This window comes from Drosophila sulfurigaster, chromosome 4, assembly GCF_023558435.1.
Source record: "Drosophila sulfurigaster albostrigata strain 15112-1811.04 chromosome 4, ASM2355843v2, whole genome shotgun sequence".
NCBI classification, from domain to species: domain Eukaryota; kingdom Metazoa; phylum Arthropoda; class Insecta; order Diptera; family Drosophilidae; genus Drosophila; species Drosophila sulfurigaster.
Genome location: NC_084884.1, coordinates 1246760 through 1264494, shown reverse-complemented (window position 1 = coordinate 1264494; position 17735 = coordinate 1246760). Strand labels below are relative to the sequence as shown.

General features: G+C 35.6%; 1 pseudogene; it reads left to right on the top strand.

The window, feature by feature from the left end:
- The first annotated feature begins 751 nt into the window (after positions 1-751).
- LOC133846929 (serine-rich adhesin for platelets-like) lies at positions 752-16115 on the top strand (annotated as a pseudogene).
- The last annotated feature ends 1620 nt before the right edge of the window (positions 16116-17735 follow it).

Below are 17735 nucleotides of genomic sequence, written 5' to 3'. Positions count from 1 at the left end.
ATGGTATTAATTTTTAAATATACCAATTTAATATACCGCAAAAATATGAAGAATCTATAAAATGCTGTTTTTGATATATTGCAATAATACTGCATTCAAAATATACCATAGAATGCAAAATATACCAGATTATCAGCCAAAGCAACTAAGGCCCTTAGTAAGTAGGCGCTTTCACCATACAAAAGTTTTTCTTAAATATCTTCGAAAATTTGTATCAGATCGCAACCAAACTTTCAGAAATTATTAAGACTTTAGATATTCTTTTATGTACTAAAATTCTCAAGCTATAAATTACACTTGTTATTGGATTTTTGTCGATTTTCGGGGGCTGAAGTCAACGTGGTAAAAATGTGAAACAAGCTTGATTGCAAACAGGTGCTGTTGAAAATAAAATGACGGACATGGCTATATCGTCTCAAGAGTTGACCCTGATTAAGAATATATACTTTATATGGTTGGAGATGCCTCCTACATACATTTCCTGCCGGTACAAAGTTATAATACGTATTAAGAAGCGTACCCTTCTACCCTATGGGTAGCAGCGTGTATAAACAGCACAATGCTGTCGAACCGGCCTGGCTCTAGTATGTGGTTACAAACATACATTTGTGCACATTGTATTTATATACTATACAAATGTACATCGCGCATTTCACATCACATAACTGCCTCACCTGAACCGACCAAACAACTTTAGAGCTCGCTGCGCAGACGCATAATAACGCTTTCTTAATATAGGTTGAAAATCTGGTTTAAGCTAGCAACTTGTTGGACTTTTCGTTGATGGCAAGCTAAGTTAGTTTTGCAGATATCGTCTGCATCGAGTGGTTGTGTTGTGGTCCGCTTTGGTAATTTTAAATGTATGTGTGTATGTTGATGGTGAACGTGTGAGATTGCAGTAGTTCAGTTCGGTGTGTTTCAAAATGTGGCCGAACCTTTATTTCCACCAATATACTCATGCATATGTACATTTACAATTGCATTTGTTCAAACATATGTTTATGCGGATTAACTGTTTAAAGTACCTAATTAATTCCGAGAAAATATTTATGAAATGTTTAAAAAAAAACATGAATTCGTATCAAGTTACGCAATAGTAATATAGATGACTTACAAATTCCTGAATTTCCAAATATTATTTTCATAGTAATTCCACCATTGTGCTATTTATTAAAGGTGCAACCAAAACGAAAATCAAAATCTCCAATAATACTAAGTAGAAGGGAAAAGTAATACGGAAGTAAAGGTGCTTGGAACTGTCTTCAGTCGAGAGCACAGTTGAATGTAAGCCTGCAATATTTGACAAAATGTGTGATCATCTGCGTTCTCGACACCTCAACATATTGCTGGCTATGATTGGCTTAGTGGTATCAGCACCATTTGTATTAACACAAGTAAACGGTAAGTCATATTTGAAGTCATTAATAATCAGTTAAAAACAGTATAGCAGGAGCTCTTTCTTTCTAAATACAACAGAAGAGGCAGAGAGAGAGAGAGAGACGACTAATGTAGGTGACCACGGAGTTTTCTCTGTACTCAAGACTTTTTGTCTATTTCGTGCATTGTATGTGTATAGAACATAGTTTAGTCATTTTGAGATTTGTGGGCTGAGAGTATTCTCACAAACCCAATTAAGAAATTTAATTCGTGTAAATATTGATATTGTTAGGCAACAAAAAGAAAAACTAAAACAAAGTTTAACTCAAAATGCAATGATGTTATCCCAACTTGGATTTGAACCCAAACCAGGCAATTTAATTTTATGTTTTGAATACCATAGACATATGGACATATGTACATGCGAATAAATATATGTTTATTTATATATACTATTTTTGTTGTAATATGTATGACCCATTTCTTAAAAATTAGTTTTTAGGTTTTAAGGAAACCTGTAAAAATTTGGGTTGTGCTTGCCTCGAACACTATTACCAGAATTTTTATTGCGTAGCACAATGTGCTTACATTAGTTAATTTACAATACATAGTTTCGTATTGTAACAGATTTTTATCAAACGCATACATATATTACTATGACACAATGTTCATCATTCGAGAAGAGAAAGCTGGTTGACGAGTTTTTATTGTGTTCATATTTCTTCAATATATTCACAAGCATTTCTAAATACATAGCTTAGTGGCGGTACGGTCAAATAATCGAAATTAATTCATTGACATCAATAAACTTTTGTATTCAATTATGAAAAGAATTTATTTATAATTTTTACTCATAACCCGTTTTACAACAGTGAGTGAATTTGAACTGCTTGTGAATTAATTTTTAGTATCACACGGATATACAGTAATGGATGTTTTTAATAGATATTAACGTTTTAAGATGAGGAATTCATTTACTAAAGCAAATTACGTTATGGGTATTATTGTAATTCACACACTTACTATGGAAGGCATAATGGTTCCAATTTAAAATACGAAGAGCAAAAATTGTTTCTTTCTGTCTTGATAGACCTTATACTGGTGATTCCAGTCTAAAGATCCATACTCAAGTATAACATATGATCCAATTATCCATACAAGAGTTTAGTAATGTAGGGATCGTTGAATTCTTTCGACCAGCGTTTTATGACACTATTTGCAGCGGATAGACTATGCTTATCAACAGTTGTGCTCCGGTATTCACTTTTCGTTTTTGCATCTATCCTGGGGCAGACCAAAAGTAACTTGGAAACAGTTTTAGATACAAAGCCATTTTAATAAAGATGCTGTTAGTGATTCACCGAGTCAAAAGCCTTACCAAAATCTGTGTAAATAACATATGTATTTTTGTATTTTATTTTCAAATCGTTGGATAACAACAGATGAGACTTCCAATAAGTTTGTGGAATTGAACCTAGATGCTGGGGTTGAGAAGTCCGCTGAAAACTTAGTTTGCACTTTTTCAAATAATCATAATAACAAAGATTATTATGAATGCCGAAAATGCGGCTTGAGCATCAGAATTGCGGAGAAAATCAAGACAAGTGCCGGTTTCCTTGAACATTTTGTAAAGCCTCGACTTACGATTTTTTCAGTTCGATAATTTTTAAGTAATTATATCGGACCTATGTGATATATTCAATATTCAATACATGCATCAAATAGTGAGTTCAAAGTATAATTACAAAATTCAAACGCCAGGATCATGATCCTATACAATGAAAGATACGACTAATAAGTCTGAGATGTAATCAAGGTCAGGTTTCCAAAATCGGTTTTACGAAAACAACGAGAGCGCTCTCTAGAGTGTGATGACAAGGTTCTTCAGGATAGGATATTGAAGAGGATCTCTAGAAATTAAAGGAATCAGGGCCCAAACCAAAAATTAGGTCACTAGAGACCTGTTTAGAAAATTTGGAATATCATAAAACTGAAACAATGATAGACCGAAAAGGCTATCAATAAAAACATAGGCTGTGGAGGGAGATGTATGGGTTGTGTGCCAAGAGATACCACCAATATTAAAGTCACCAAGAACTATGAAGTAATCACGATCAGAAAGCATGCTAGAAATGTTATTAATATATGTATGTTTCAGTAAACGCAATACCATTAAAAGGAAAATATATATGCCTCTTACATTTTAATAGTGAAGAAGTTAAAAGGATGATACGAAGTGAAACCGAAGGCATATTTTTCTTCCTAATCTTGCTAAATTGTTCGGCCGCAACACTTGTTTTAAAGGACTGATGGTTTTAATTGAAGGTTGTGAATATTAAAAATCTTCTACCATCCCCAACTCTGCCGACACCAAAATAGGAGCAGGAGTGGGAACTTCGATATTTAACGACTCAATGTCATTCCTCGGAGACTAAGACAAAAGCTTTATTGCTCTTTGTGTCGACAGGAAATGTAAAAGTGTCCATCCTCGACCATATAAAGTATATATATAAATTCAACAGTCGAGACGATATAGCCATATCTATCAGTTTGTCCAAAATCTCAGAGACTATAAGACAGCACTAGTTGTTGCACGCAGATTAAGTTGGTTTTAGATATTTGGCACGACCACTTCGGTCCCCGAAAATAGAATAGTATGTATGTATAATTTTAAAGCTATCTAGATATTGGCACATACAATAATAACTGCAGTCTATACTTCATATAAGTTGTAGTATTTGTAATATTTTAAGAATAATAGTATGAGTAGCGGGTACTTCTCTGTCAAGCCTTTTCACGTCTTTATATCGACATTAATAAACGCTATCGTCATTTTATAAAGTCAATGGTAGACAATTGATTAACAGAATGATTTTGCTTTCTATGAAAGGAAGTTAAAACAAGTAAGAAAGCTACAGTCGAGTGTACTCGACTGTGAGATACCCGCTGCCCATTTTAATAAAAGAAATATATTTTGCGGTATTTTTCTCAAAATATTATACTGCAAAATACTAAAATATACCAAATGGTATATTTGGTATATCGATATAGTACCGCATTCAAAATATACCATAGACGGCACAATATACCAGATTGTTAGCCAAAGCAACTAAGACGCCTAGTAGTAGGCGTTTTTGCCCATACAAAAGTATTTCTTTAATAACTTCCACAATTTTTATTTGATCGCAACAATCGGTCTGTGTGTCTGTCCGTCCGTCCGTATGAACACCTAGATCTCAGAGACTATAAGAGATAGAGCTATAATTTTTTCCGAAGGCATTTGTTATGTTTGCACGCAGATCAAGTTTGTTTCAAATATTTGCCGCGCCCACTTCCGCCCCTGCAAATCAAAAAATCGAATAACAAGCGTAATTTTAAAGCTAGAGTTATGAATTTTGGTATATACAGTAATAACTATAGTAGTTATGATCCCTGATTTGGTTGCGATCAGAAAAAATTTGTGGAAGCTATTAAAGAAATACTTTTGTATGGGCAAAAACGCCTACTTACTAGGGGTCTTAGTTGCTTTGGCTGACAATCTGGTATATTGTGCCATCTATGGTATATTTTGAATGCGGTACTATATCGATATACCACATATACCATTTGGTATATTTTTAGTATTTTTGCAGTCTATTTGGTATATTTTGAGAATAATACCGCAAAATATATTGCTTTTAATCAAAATGGGTACAGTCGAGTACACTCGACTGTAGCTTTCTTACTTGTTTTAACTTAAATGCTTTTTTTTAGATTTTTTTTCTATTTGCCTAAAATTATGGAACAATATTTACTATAGCTGTTCTGCCGCATCGGCAACATTGTTGCCAACATTTTTAGTGACAAATCGATTGTATAGTGTTGTAAAGCAATCTCAAAGAACACGCCAATTTAAGAATTGGCGATAAGTCGTAGCGTCTCTAAAGACAAAAGTGAATTGATCTTCAGTTCACTGTGTTTTGATTGTTTTAAAAAATGTCAAAAGACTTTAAACAAAAATATCGGGACGACACGGGTGTCAGTTACTGCAAATCTACAATCACCGCAAAACTCTCTGATTTGCGCGCCCATGCTTTGACCAAAAAGCATAAAAGTGCTAGGAGCGGGTTTATGCAAACAAACCAAATAAATTTTGTAGCTTTGACGGTCAAGACAATGGAGCAAGAAGCAGTGCTATGTCTTTTTGTGGCCGAGCACACATTGTTGGCTCATTTGGATCATTTAGGAAACCTAGTCGTTAAATACTTTGAAGACGACAGCGCTATTCGTTTTTCTACTAGTTGTTCTACTTAAAATGATGCATTTACAGTTATGGCTTGCGCAGACTTGGGAAATGCTGCTATAGATATAACCCTCCTAATAAATTCCTAAAAATGATGGGAACTGGATGAACATATGACAATAAAAATGAGGAGAATCAGGATAGTTTTAATAAAATTCTCCAAATATTGTACAGCTGCTGTACAAATTCTATACATATGTTTCAATATAACCGATTTCGTGCGCTCACCTTGTGACTATCAGAAAAATATAGAGAATCCAATGAATTGAAAAATCAGCTTTTTTTACAGCTTTTTTTTTCGTAATTTTTCAGCTTATTTGCATCGTTCTTCCCGTTTTTCTCAACAAACTTTGGCAACACTGCATCAAAGTCACATTATTCGAACAGCTGCTCATGGGTGGAAAATAGGAGATTATTATTTTTAAATGACTATTCTTCCTCCTCCTACTACTACTGCTCCTGTAGTTATCAATCTAATCGTCTTGGCGATTTTCTTCAAATATTTTATTGCCTCTATTTCTTTTCTTTACTTATTTGTTTTCTTTTTGTTTCTTATTTTAAGAATTTCAAAGCACTATGAAATAATTTTAAAGCGCCATTATTTTTGAGTTGAACATTGTTATATATTTTTTCCTCGCCCACTTCCGCCCCGCAAATTAAAAGAAAAATTAATTGCAAGCGTCGTTTTAGTTACCTACGTCTGAACGTTTCCTAGTTGAATATGGTTCCGATCATTCATATTATTCACCCATTAAAAGCTAAAGTTAGGAGCCCGGCGAAAAAATAAGCTACTTAAAGGCTACATTTTGGTGTACTACATTGTACATTGGTGTACGACCATTTTCTTTTGCTCCTAAGCGTGATCCTAGAATAGTGGATGGAACTTGATCTATCTAGTCGATTTAGGCACTTAAACTACTAACTAAGTGGGTAACCAAATCCAAAAATTGATGGCATAAAAATATCGATCCCTATACAATGCACCCCTTTGGGTGGTGTAAATAAAAACTAAACGCATCCGTACAGAAGAAATCGATAACAGAAAAATTAATAATGTAACAATATCAGATTATTACCCGATTCCAGAAAAAGGTAACAAACTCAGATTTCAAGAAAAATTTCACTTGATAACTAAGGATTTTAATTTTGTCATAGGTGCGGCATTTGAAAAGAAAGGTAAACCCAATATTTTTATATAGCGCACACTCATCAAGGCTGAAGAAAACTACGTAGCAAACAAAAAGATGTTAGCCATAAGGTATGACAGATTAAAAGTTATCATTCTTACCAATTTTATTTCATATTATGTGAATAATGTATGGAAATTAAAAGAAGCACTGGGAAATAAGGATCATAATCACCAGTTTTATCCATTTTTGAATATTATAGGTACAGCCTAGAAATGGTTTCCCGACATGATCCACCAATATTATCACGAAATTTAAACATTAAGGATCAGCGAACAACTTGAAAACAATAATGGAGAAACAAAAATTAATAAAGAATTCAGCATTTTTATTAATTTATATGTATGAAATCAAATGCTATAATAAAGGCAAAAATATGAGTTCAAAAATGAGTTATTGACATATAAAATTAAAATGTTTATAGTTGAATAAATTTTACAAAATAATAGAATAGGTAAAAACGAACACCATAAACTTCATTATATCAGAAGTAGAGTTAACTAAATTTCAACGTATAATATAAAATGAAAACCAAAAAGCCTCAAATCTTAAAGAAATACTAAGTATTTACTATATACACGTGCGCAACGGTCACGGTCACCAACGTCCAAAGCAGCAACATCGGCAGTAAATTTCCATTCTTACGTCATAAGTTTGTTATAATCCAGAAATCAATAAAAGCAGCAGCTTTATTTTTCAAATGTAAAACAAAAGGAATTTTTGTTTCAGGTATGTGGAAATGTATGCGATTGAGCTAACAAAGCATTGCAAAGTTATTCAACTTTAATTCTTGGTTGCTAAAATATTAATAAAAATATTAGTACTCAGAAAATCCAAATACATATTTATGAATATAACAACAGTCTACAGACGAGTGTGAAATACCCGCCACCCATTTTGAATACCAGCAGTGCGGTTTTCAAAATATACCATTGAGTACAAAATATACCAGGTTTTCCGCCAAAGCAAATAAGACCCGCAAAAGTAAGCGTATTCCCCATATAAAAATAAAAAACGTATACAACACTAAGTTGTACTTTTTAAGCGCGGATGTAACTTCTACAATAAATATTTTAAGAGGTCGGATTTGATTCCTTGTGCCTGTTACATATGTACATTTCCTGCAGGTACGAAGTTAAAATACCGCTCTACCTAATGGGTAGCGGATATAAAAATATTAATAATCATACAAGTCAATACAATTGCAAGAATATCTTTATTAGGTAGTAGAAAATGCGCAGAATAGTATAGTATAGATTAGAATAGATTGTAGATATGTTAATCAAATATTAAATTGGTGTTTACTTTTTGCAGATGAGCCAAATATTATAAGACCAACACCAGCTTTTCGTCTAGCAGATGGTAAGCCGAAAACAATATCTCGACGGTGTGGCATCAATTCTTTCCATAAATGTACATACATATATACATAGTGTAAAACTAAGAAAATCAAAATCTTGATTTCAGAAATAATATTATTTATATTCTTACGTTATCCCTACTAGTCATGCCGCCCATCTTCAAGAAAGATAAGATGCTGCTTGTTTAAATGAGCGGCAAATGAAAATATAATAATATATAATTATAATAATATAATAATATATAATATATATACCATAAAATATTCATAAGTATTCATAAAAATGAAAATGTAATTTCAAAATTACATTATGTGTATATAGTTAATTTATTTCTCTTGTAACTTTTTCTCTTTATTTCTTTTTATGTAAATCAATTCATCATCTATCTATGCTGTACATTCTGGACATGTGTTGACTTATCTTTAACCACTTTTTTATCTGTACTCAACGTATGTTTTAATTTTGTATTGTACATATGTATACTTTACTATCATCTTACCTTTTTCTAATTTCTTCTGTTATATTTTAATGTAATGTGAGTATTAGATTTAACAACTGTTTTATTAGTCAATAACGACGGGGTTGGTCGTTTAGGGATGGTCACGTACACGGTCGATATCTATCAGTTCGGCCAGAGGTGGGTCTCTTAACATCCACAGCACGCACATTTATTCAAGAGGGCATTACAACTGAATATGCCACACAGGTGCTGGGCACAACTTTAGAGAATGGTCGTCTGTACGCCCAATACCTAAAAAAGTTCCAGAGTTCTCTTTGAGAATGGTCATGAAACATCACTGCAACCATCGCTGGCTGTTCTCACGAGCTGGGTGGGAGAGGGAGATACAATTCATACACATAGTCGTTCGTATATTCAAAGTCATAATGATTTATTTAATGTTGATGCGGCTGATTGGCGAGCCATAGAAGACAGTTTAGATGATATTTCTTCTAGCCACATCCCAGTCTCTGTCGAATTTGTTGGCAACACTGATTTTCCTAAGATACAAGAGTCAGCACAGGTATTGCTATCTACGGCAACAGAAACTGAGAACATTTTAGACCGCAAACAAGCCGTTCAAGGTGAAGTGCATTCACGCAACCACGAAGAAGGAAAATTGACCGCTAACAAAGTGCTGCCAGTGGGTGACCTGCCAACTTTTACAGTGAAAAATCATTTCGAGCCCAGTGGCTATCATGCAAACGGTCAAATTCCTCCAAATGTATTCGAAATCAATGCAGATATAGATGCAGAAGAAATACGATCGGCCAAAGAATATTATTGGCAACAGCAGCAGTCTGTACAACTGAAACAAAGTGAGCATCATCTTCTAAACTTGCAAAAGGAACGCCTGCTTTCAACTGTCACATATTATGGATTTGCCGATTTTACAACAGTTGTGGGGATAGCGTTATTGTATTTTCCCCAAACAGCAGACCTCCAATACATTTAATTGGACATGTGACATCTATAAAGGGCGTGGCGACACTTCAATCTACACCTGTAGAAGATCAAAAATTAACTTTAGGTATGACCACAGCAGCAAATGCATCTTATTTAGATAGAGCTCCTAATACTGTGCCTGATCAATCAAAAAGGCAATGGAAACTACAGAAACCATTATTGAAATAAATGAACCTCAAGCCAATTCGACTTATTCTCGGTCTAGTATTGAAACATCTCCAATTCATACACCTGATCTCGATTTGCGAAGTATTGAAAACGTCTTATCGCAGCAGTCTGGAGAATTGAGAGCAGCATGGGGAAGTCTATGTTATCATTGCCTACAGATCAAGAAATCTTTGAAATCTATGCGTCATTGACGAAAGCAGAAGCTAAGCAACAATCTATTCCTTCGAATACACAGCCAACTCGTGGTGGAGCGACAACAATTTTGTTGATGACGATCCGTTTGCGAATTTTGCGGAGCCCTCAAAAATACTAACGTCTAGTAGTGATACAAATTTAATAAATGAGCAGAAGCTAACATCAGAATTACATCTAGTAAAAGCTACCGAAGGCAACGAAAAATATAGTGCGATTGCTACAGACATAGACACGAATACTGAATTACCAAATCCTATTATTACACAATTGATACTTGAGTCAACACAACTCTCACCACTTCCTCATAACTCAAATGTGTCAACTTGTGAGCAGCAAAGTTCTCAAATATTCCTTACTCAATTTCCGAAGTTGATAACTATTTTAAGCACTCACGTTCAAGAAAAGAGCACTCTAATAGAGACTAGTTATTCCTCTTCGTATGATATTAAAGAAACCACGAAATATTACTGCATACCACCAATACTCCAAGTATCTGAAACAACATCAACAACCAAATTAACTTCTACAACTGGAGAGTCAAATTCAGTATCAGAAGCGCTGTCGGAGTTTAAGCCAGAGGCTGAGCTAGAGTCGCAGACTGAGAAAGAGTCGGAGACTGATAACATAAGTACAATGAATGTGTTAGAACGTGATATAGAACAAATCGATGAGACAACAATAGAAACGACATCAGAGGAATCTCAAATCAAAATTGAAAGCTCAACCGAATACAGCAATGTTGATGAGGATTACGGGACTGAGATTGAGAATGAAGACTACGATAATGACAATGATAGTGAAAATGGACAGAATGAAATTGACGTAATTTTCAAGACGCTATTCACAACTTATACATATCTGACAACATTTTTTGAAGGCGCCTCAACTGCTGTGTCTAGTCATACTGAGATAGTAACGAATGTGATTACATCGATTGTAGGAAACTCCGAAAGGCAGAAAGAATCAATATCCACACAACTAGAGCCTTCATCAACAACAACGGCTACCAAGATAGTTGCATTGACATCTTCTAAATACGTAATACAAAATGAATTCGATAGGTTGCTCCACTCGAGTGCTTATGATTTAGAATCAAATTTCGATGAATTGAGCCAGGCAACTTTGCAATTGGATGATGCCAAGTACACAAAGACTTTCTATACAACCTACACCTTTTATACAACTATTTTTGCTGATAGTGCATCGGAAATCACATCGCGTACTGAAGTATTTACAAATTATGTTAGTGAATTGCTGTCTGACAGTCTGTCTAGTTCGACAGTGGACGTTGTTATAATGAGTACGTCCTCTAATGTTGTTGCAGTGTCAACCGCAAGCATTGCTGTATTTAATAACAATAATAAGGCAGCGGAAGAAGTGGAGGAGAAGGAGGAACGTGAAAACTGCGATTTGTCACAGATGTTCGTACAAGTAGTTCAACTGGCAACCATAAACAAGTCATTGGTCAGTTGTTGGTGAGCAAGGATCAAACCATCGAAGATCAAGTAAGTTCAGAAAGCAACACTGAAGAGATTTTACCCTCGGAGACTCTATTACTGCAGACAAGTTTCACCACTTTCACCTTTTACACTACCATGTATGAGGAGGATGTCACCAATGTGGTGAGTCGACTAGAAACCGTTACGAATATTGTCACTGAAACTGTGCAGCCAACAAAACTATCTCAAAGCCAAGGACAAGAAGATGTAGCCACGTTGCCCATCACATACTTTACAACATTCACATATTGGACCAAGTTGGCGAAAGATGGTGAGATTACAACCATTAGCCGAGAGGAAACCATATCAAACGTGATTGAGCCAACAAAGCAGCAAAGCATTGAAAGTTATACTAATATGACCGCTACAAAAACAATCACAGAAACAACAACGCTATTCAATGCAAGCAATAGTCAAGCAAATGCTTTCAAAGATTATGCGGATGCAATTACAACTTTTATACGACTTACACATATTATACAACGTCGTATGATAACAATAATACTGTTACAGATTCTAGATTAGAGACTGTTACCAATATTTTTCGACCTACTGATTTTTCCATTTCCAATGTTAAACAATCGCAAACAGAAATATTGCCAGAGATAAGTAGGTCAATGTTAAAAGTCGATGCGAGTAAAAGTAGTTTATCGAACTTAATTTTTATGACTATAAGCATATTATCGATGCCGAAAGCGTGAGCACATTGTATTTCACGACTAACATTTATGCATCGATTAATCAGGACGGCACCACTGTAGAACTCACCAGCAGTACATCGCACCTTCATGTTGATGAGGAGAAAAAGATGTACTTGGCTACTACGAATAGTCTTATAAGTGCAGTATCTGATAGGCCGACAATTGCTGATGGGGATGCCATTTCGTTACGACAATACAAAACCGGTTTGGTGCGATTAATCGAAGGAACGCGCATAGGGAATAATACGACTACATTATACCAGTCTAAGGTAATTGGCACTATTATCGACAATCGCTATGCACAGATTATCGAAAGTACGTCGAGTTTTCTATTCGAAAACCAAATCGAGCCAAGTGCAACTTCAAATTTAATGGACAGTATTGTAATGAGCGTAACTGAGAGTCTTCTCACATTAGTGGAACATAATTATAGTATGATGGAGCATCATGACTCTACTGAGATTAATTTAGATGAAGAGGAGAAGAATATAACTAATGATGAGGATCAAGTTGAAATTGAGAATTCAATCGATAGCGATAACAATCTTATTAACGCTCAGGCAAAACCTCCAGAAAAGAAACGGACATTTGCACCTGTGATTCGCCCATTTGCATCTCGGAACAGACCAATCAATCGATTCGCTCCCAAGCAAAAACACAAAGTGCAAGCAGCGCTACAATAATCACTAGATTAGATATAACACCAACTATTACGGCAACACCAGCGCTCAAGTCCGTTGGTCGGTTTAGTTCGTCTCGAAGAATTCCCACTTCAAATGTACCCAATAATTTCTCAACCCCTTCGCGACGACTTTTTGGACGACCCATAAAACCATCGAGTGGAGGAACATTTAGTCAAATACCTAGTACTAATATTCAGGGAAGCAGTAGCATTTCTACTTTGCCAAGAAATCGCTTTGCATCTAGCTTACGCACAGCACAAACCTCGAATCCTTCGAGGCGTCTCAGCTCATCTTATCGAGGCTCCAGTAGTACTAATAGCTATCGTATCTCAGCACTAAACCGCAATAAGCCAACAATTGCCATAAGCCCGACATCGATTGCCAAAGGCAATACCGATGTCAGCGCTGATGCTTTGTTGGAGGAGGAGGAAACTTACAGCGAGGAATCGAATGCTGATGTCTTTGAAGATGATGCTAAAACCAACGAAAATGCAAGACGACAGCAAAATCCTCTTTTACGTTTCAGACGACCACTTAATCGACCTAACGGCTTTACCCTTGCCAATCGTTCGAATGTACTTTCTGGTACAATTACTTCACCTCGTAGAAATTCTTTGTCAGTTCGCACTAAATCCACAACGGTGACACCAACAACGACTACTTCGACTACCTCTACAGCGAGAGCACGACCACGCAGTTTCCAAAGGCCCACAATTACCAATCTTCAAACCGCAATCCGTCCTAATAATAAACTTTTTCCACCGCGCGGACTCTTTCAAAAGAAGACACAAAAACTGGACGAAACTAGTTCGAACTTAAATGAAAATGACGATTCGGAATATGACGATGATGAAGAGATGGGAACATTTACCGATATAGTTGAAGATGGCCAGGATAGTGATAATGGCAACAATCGTCGTCGTCGTTCCCAAAACAACAAAAACTCTTTCCCGACGGCGTCGTCAGACTGCAGATGTATTGAATCGTAGCCGCTTTAGATTTCGTCGACCTAAGACTACAACTTCTGAGGAGCCACCGCAAGGAGTAGAAAACCATGAAGTGACTGAGGGCCCGAGTACTAATCCCCGCTTAAAGCAAAATGCTCGATATGGTTCCCGTTTCCAGACACATTCGCAGCCATCTACAGGAAATTCGTCATCGCAATCATCTTCCTCGTCTGTTAATCGGGGAGCTATACGACCAACGCGACCCACAGCCTCACGCATGCAATTCACGCTGAGAGAGAAGGACAGCAGTACTGTAAAAGGTACTGCTAGGCAGGGTAAGGGCAGTAGTCAATCGTCCACATCATCTTACCGACGTCACCACCAACCACCTGCAACATCGCTGCGTCGTGTAACAACTAATAGTTCACTTAATTCGCGACGCATAAAAAGTTATGCGCATAACAATCACAATGCCGTCGAACCTCAGCGTTCAGCAAGCACATCTCGCTCAAGGAATAGCAATCGAAATCGGAGCTCCGCAACGCGTGGAAGAACGTCACATCGAAACGATGATAACAGTTTAACAGAATTGGGCAGCGTAACGATCACGGCGACCCATTTAATACCAGCCGAGGTCACTATTCCCGTCATAAATGGCCAAGTGACCGAGTACAAGAACATTGTTACAGGCAAACCCAGTTTAGAAGTGCTTTCACCACATCAATATACACAAATCTTGGGCAATAACGGTCAAACGTCACTCTACTTGACTAGAGAGGATTCCAGCATTAATGCGGCTGGAGTTACGGAACTAACGCGATATTTGCTACACAATACGATGACAACCACGGTTACATTCACTCCCACAACAATTCGTGGGCGCAAAACGTCTTTCTCCCACATCCTTCCATCGACTATATACACAGTGGAGAATGTTGTAACGACGCTTCAACCGCAAATATCCGCAAATGCGCCTTTAGCAAATATATTGCTATCTCAGTTGCTATTGGGAAATATCAATTTGCCGGCTAATCAATTACTGGGCGTTTTAGGTCAACCAGCTCAGGGATCTCTAGTAGCTACTGGGCTGTCACTAGAGCAAGCACCTGCTGCACAGCCTCTACCACTGACAGAGTATCGTACACATACATCAACTTATGTAACTACCATCTATGATGGCAAATCAACAATATTGCCAATTACATTTCAGGGTAAAAAATTTTAACAACCGTCTTTGATACTACAGCACAAACAATAACAGCAACAGAATATAGTATTGATACCATCATTAAAACGCCCACAATACAACAGCAATTGCAGCAGCAGCAGCCTCAAGTGAATAGTTTATTGCTACAACAATTGCTCTTGCAACAACAACAACATAATCAGATACCCCAGCAAATATCCAATACTGTAATGCCACAAATATTCTTGGGCGATCATCTACAAGACTTGACGGTGCAGACGCTTTAGCCGATGCTGTTGCCCATATGCGAGATAACATCGACGATATAATCATAACTGAGCTCGATGGCGACCGTAAAAGCAGTCGAAAGAAATCAAGAAAGTCCGAAAAATCTCAAAAACGTCAAAAGGCACAGCCAGCAGCTGAAGAGGAAGAAGAGCGCAGTGTGATAACTCTTTATGTTTCTGGACGAAGACCTGGTGAATTTAGCACCATCTTATCTACCGTATATAATGATCATACTAGCAGCTTACATAAGAGACAAATTCAGCAAACTGCTACCCTACACAGCGCCGCCGATTTGTATAAAGCTGGTGCCAGTGAACAGAATCAAATGATAATAAGTTTGGGCAACTTTGAAATGGCACAGGAAAAAGGAAGTAAACTTGATGAATGCCAGGGCAACAGCTGTCTGATTCAGAATTTAAATACACACACAGCTTCGTTAGAGAGTATTGTCGGCGATGTCGATTCGTGGTATACATCCAAATCCAAGAAACAAGCAAAAACATTAACATTTCGTAGTCAAACTACCAGCCAGCTCAGTTCCAAATTGTTGCTCAATATTTTTAAAAATATCACCCTTAAATTTCATTATACATATTTTACTAGAAAGCGCTGTTCCCAGATGGGCAAAATTTTTGACGTGCGGAAAAACAATATATGTATGTATGTGCATATTTCTCCACAAATTTTAGAGTGACAATTTATGGCAACCCTTATGACCTTAAAATTTGACACGAAAATGGTAATAAAAACAAAATTTATTTATACCAAAATATATTTGCGTATCAAAAAAATATGTGTGTATTATTAAAATAAAACTGATAAAATCACATTCATTGCATATTTCTATAGCGACAATTTCCCAAGTAAATAATATTGCAACTGGGTTGCACACAATATTAATTAATGATATTTCTCTTCACGAGAAACTGCCTGTTTCTCTTCACTTTGCCGATGTGATTACGGAATAATAGGTTGTCCATTTTGCTGGAAAAATCGATTTCGTGCATCTGAGAACAGCGTTTAAATAAAATATATAGTATATACATATGTATATATATTATGACAGTCTAAGCGAATACTTATGTAATCTAACATATGTACATATCTACATATGTATAACTAGTCAATAGAATGGATTCAACAATTTCATGAATATTTTTTAGCCCAACAGCCAAAGAAATAACGTGTTGTAAAATTTAAATATACTTGTACCTGTATGATCAGCTAACAGATATTATAATATCGACTCGATAAACCACTTTATTAAACGTCGACTGATACAAAAATGCATATTTCATTCATAAATGGAATCAGTAAATCGGAATTTTGCTTAAGTAACTACACGCTGGCTACATTAAAATGAATGCGTTGAATTAATATTTTGGAATAAGTGTACCTGTTTTTTGTAAATGAATTACATTGTAGAGCAATTAATTTGGAATATACTACAATTTTATGTGTTAGAATATATTTTACTAGCCAGCTTGCCCCGCAGCTTTCTTGTGTTGCATATTGATATACATGTATGTACATATGTACATATTTTTAACATCTAAAATTTAAAGTAAATTGTAATCTATTGCCTCATACATTAACAACTTTATAAAAACAAAAACGTTTACAAATAAATGTTTGAAAAATGGAATACAGTTGCCAGATTGGCCCGATTAACATTTCAACACTTCCTCACTGGTCTTTACTAGTATTAAGATTACAAAGGCAAACAAAAGTCCAAATGAAAATTAAGAATAGTTGGATGAGGCCTAGTAACATTTTCTGTTGCATTTACTTTTCACGGAAATTTTTAATGAATAACTTAAGATTAAATTTATTTTGCTTCTTTTATTCAAGTAATATATAAAACAAAAATGTGCACTACTTTTGTCTATGATAACATATATTTAAGTTTATTTACATTTAAATACATGTGTATATGAAACAATAAATAAATATAAAACAAGAATGCTTTAGTCGAGAATACTTTGTTCCATGATACAATTAATTTCTGAATAATAATTTAAATGATATATCGCAAGTTCTAAACATTTCAGAGATACTTGTTTGAGCACTTTTGGAACAGAAATGGGGAAAAAAAAAAAAAATCATCCCCACACAATCTGGTCGATTTTGTATTTCTATGGCTACAAAATACCAATCACATATTATTGCAACATTTTTGAATTTAAATGTAATGTTATATTGCGACTCCACAATATTTGATATTTTTCTTCATGAGAAAATCCCTTAGACGCATTCTTTTAATTTTAATTTTTTAATTATCCATCTTGGTTCTTCTCTTGATTTTGTTGATATGAGTTTGGAATAATATGTAGGTTGTCTATTTCGAAATGTGTGGGGAATTGTTGATGTGGCATCCACATCCAGTATTGGAGTAT